Genomic DNA, 3,483 nt, shown 5'->3' with positions numbered 1-3,483 from the left:
AAATTGAGGTAGTTTGGCTTTTTTTCAATTCCGTCAGATGTCAACTCCATCAGAGTTTTTCTAACTCTTTCAGTGAAATTGTTGTCAAATCTCACTTAAATGTGCAATTAATTCATTTTAATGTATTTTACATGAATTGCATTACTTCATATGTACCAAGTTTTTCATTTTATTCACTAGTTTGTCAGTTCTGTGTCAACTCCGTCATGCACTGTCAACTCCGTCAGATGGCCTTTTGGTTGTTTTTGGTTTTAAATAATATTTATTTTGTTTCTTGAGAAGCATTGTCTGTAAAATGAGTAAAAATATCACTAATAGGGTCATTAAAAATTATTTTTTATTTATTTTGTCAGATTGTAATGACAACGTTCTAGGTCAGGTCGATTGAAAATGTAATTTAAAAAAATATGTTGCAACTGGGAGCCTGTACCTTAGCATCTTTACATTTCCTCAACATTATTTGTCATATTTGCATACATAAGGTTTAGAAATAACAAAAAAAAAAAATTATGGGAAAATTAAAATGCATTTCGTCCTTATTCTCAAGAATCACTGAAATACAAACTTATAAGTAGCTTGAGGCAGGACTGTTAAGGCAACTCAACAAGATACAAAACCAGCAAACTCTATAGGATGATAACCTACAAAATTACAGAGCAGCAGTCACTAACATTAAAAGAAAAAAAAAACTGCAATGTTTTTAATAAGAGCTAAATCAGTTCAAAACAGATTTGCAGCTAAATGTATTGAACACATAAAAGGCATGATGAAATGTCAGCTTCATTATGGTCCACTTCCTATTTTTATTTATGAAACTCAGTAAATTTCTAATGAATCCAAAGCAGTGATAAGTTTTATAACGCACTCTACTTTTAACATGCTGCAAATTCAAAAGCAAAAAAATCAAGTTGGAATAAAAATAGCCTTTAAACTAGAAACTCATGTTCGTAAGAGCGATACGCCATGATTGGAGAACAACAAAAGGGGGCCGACTGAATGAGGCTGGGAGTGTTCACACCACACCGCATATTAGGTTGAGTCTAGAAGTTCACGGCTTTCTTCTTGTGAAAACGTGATTCCAAAACGTAATCTGTCCCCGAAATACTGCAGCCACGTTAGAAAGTGTCACCAGGATGTGTGTCCATTCGGAGTAGCCGTACATGGGAGGCAGCCTTAGAGGGACAAAGGGTTAGACGGGGAGCGCCTTCGAGTGGGAAGGCATCAGTGATGTCAGAACAGCGATCCACGGCTTCTAAAAATGACTCCAGATGATCTGGCACACAGCCCAACTCATCACATTACCATGAGTTGACAGGCTAAGTGGAGCGCAAGCGAGAAGAGGGAAGAGGCTAAGAGGGCAGAAACAGAACCAGATAATCCTTGGTGGAAAGCGCACGCTGGACCTGGCCTAGAAATTCACTTTCATGTTTAGCAGAACATTCTCAGCTGAAGTGATTCTTAACATCTCGTGAACCCGTTTAACTCATGTCTTTATTGTCTTTTCCATCAGTAATTTAAATGAGCAGCAGATGCCTGGGTCTTAAGGTGAGTTCGGGCCATGCATCTATTTTGTATGTTAACAATCACATCATGGACCATCTCTCTCTCCTGATGGAGAAAGAAAGCCAATGAATGGTTTAATGTTGAATCCTCCAAAATCACAGAGCTTGAGAACTTTGAATCATTTTACTACTTCCTCACTATGTCTTATCTAACATTTCTTCCAGAGTGTAAGTGAGTGAAGATACTGCAGATGGCTGTGCAGAAGCACGTAGACGACGAAGACGGAGACAGAACGACATGCCAACATCCGTATATTTATTTGAACACTAAACATCCGGACTGTCCCTCTGCTTATAAAGTGCAAGACAAACATACATTACACCAACTCTTTCCATCTCATTTGGACGAACCTGTTTTTGACAGAGATGTATGCAAAACTGAATGTAAAGCTTTTTTTTTTTCCCAGCTTGTGTGTAGATTTTTAACAAGCAATAAAACAAAACCAGTTCATCAGATGCAATAACTCATGTTAATTAAAAAAAAAGCGTATTTTATTACAAGCTCGTGTGGGATTCTTTATTTGCTTCAAAATAAATGTGCTGAATGTATCAATTTTGGCAGTTTGGGCACCTGTGCACACAGTCATCATCTACTAACACCTGGTTTAATGAAGATGGAATTTCTGTGCTTGAATGGCCAGCAAACATCCCATAAAGAATTGTTGTGCAAAGAGAGGTTTGGCTATTGAACAGCAATTTAAAAAGTATGTAATTTTGATCAGAATTACCTGATTACCAAGAACTAATAGCCAGAAGCTCCCAATCTCTCTCAATTATTGTTTTGTGAAGTTTGGTAGTATGGATAGGTAGCATAGATCCTATACATGAAGGATGAAGGATGGTTTGTTCTCAAACAGATTGATTTGGACATGTCTTGAGGTTTAAATGGAAGTAAGTGCTGCTGTTCTTTGTACTACACAGACCAAGCACATAAGAAATAATAAAATGTTTTCTTCCGTAAGTGTGTGCCATATAAATGTATTTTTCAGTACATTGCATATTTCATTCATTTACAAAAGCAATGCTATGTAAATTAAAGGGAGTAAGAAGAAACCTGACTTCAACAAATATGAACTGTGAGATTAAGGTTTCAACTAGCATGTTTATTTATTTTTTCCTATGTAATTCTATCCTTTCAAAATAATTTTTGTGATTGTGATAAAGTGAAGTTGCACACAGCAGCCATGGTGGCTTCAGAAAAGACCAACGGCAAAGTTACTGTACAAATGTGACGAGTGAATGTAGGCTTTACTTACTGGAATCATTTACATAAATATATAAACATGTTCTTCTATGTTTAAATATTTTTTCTCTCCAAGCATTGCACCTCTAAATATTACTGACACAACAGCGTTCTTCGCGTACTCGATTAAACAGAAGTTGTGGTTTTGTCAGTATCAAATTTAAAAATGTAGAACTTAAATTATAACTTTAACCTTAAAAAAACAAGCAGAAGTCATGCTGTTAATACTGCTTGAGGATGCATTTAGTGCATTTATAGATAGTGACATTTCATACAATAAAACCCGATCATTTGGGGAGTGTAACTCACAACGTTTAAACTGTAAAGTATGATTGTGAATTAATAAACTTCCACATCACCAACTGTTTCAGACGAAAACCTCCAATTAGGAAGTGACATGTGCTTTTCTGTGCGACACTGACACCTTGTGGTTCATTTGAAAATTTGCGTAAATTGACAGGGGAACAGAAACCTGCTACATTCGGAAACATCTCTGACAGACAGGAAGTTGTTTCTGAGCAACTTCAGCAGCAATCACATCAAACGCAACACAGCAGGGTTACTGTTCATCGTACTGCATGTGTACATTAAAAGTAATATACGTGTTACAATAAGAAATAAGCAAATGTGTTGAGGGTTTTTCTCTTAATCGCACTTATTGGTTCTTCTTTCCGCTAA

The 3,483-nt window shown here is 36.2% G+C and overlaps 1 protein-coding gene across 3 annotated transcripts in view; it reads left to right on the top strand.

Annotated features, from left to right (window-relative positions):
* The window catches only part of mybpha (myosin binding protein Ha), a 21,619-nt gene extending 19,562 nt beyond the window's left edge, over positions 1-2,057 (top strand). For 2 of the 3 annotated variants that reach the window (XM_015031115.1, XM_015031113.1), the window contains 2 exons: positions 1,511-1,545; positions 1,728-2,057. The gene's annotated coding sequence lies outside the window, so the exon portion shown is untranslated. The remainder of the gene's footprint in view (positions 1-1,510; positions 1,546-1,727) is intronic. The other variant, XM_015031114.1, reaches the window with a different exon arrangement.
* The last annotated feature ends 1,426 nt before the right edge of the window (positions 2,058-3,483 follow it).

This window comes from Poecilia latipinna, unplaced genomic scaffold (assembly GCF_001443285.1).
Source record: "Poecilia latipinna isolate Pla-1442-1.1 unplaced genomic scaffold, P_latipinna-1.0 Scaffold199, whole genome shotgun sequence".
In the NCBI taxonomy this organism is placed as follows: domain Eukaryota; kingdom Metazoa; phylum Chordata; class Actinopteri; order Cyprinodontiformes; family Poeciliidae; genus Poecilia; species Poecilia latipinna.
This window is presented reverse-complemented; position numbering and strand designations above follow the sequence as displayed.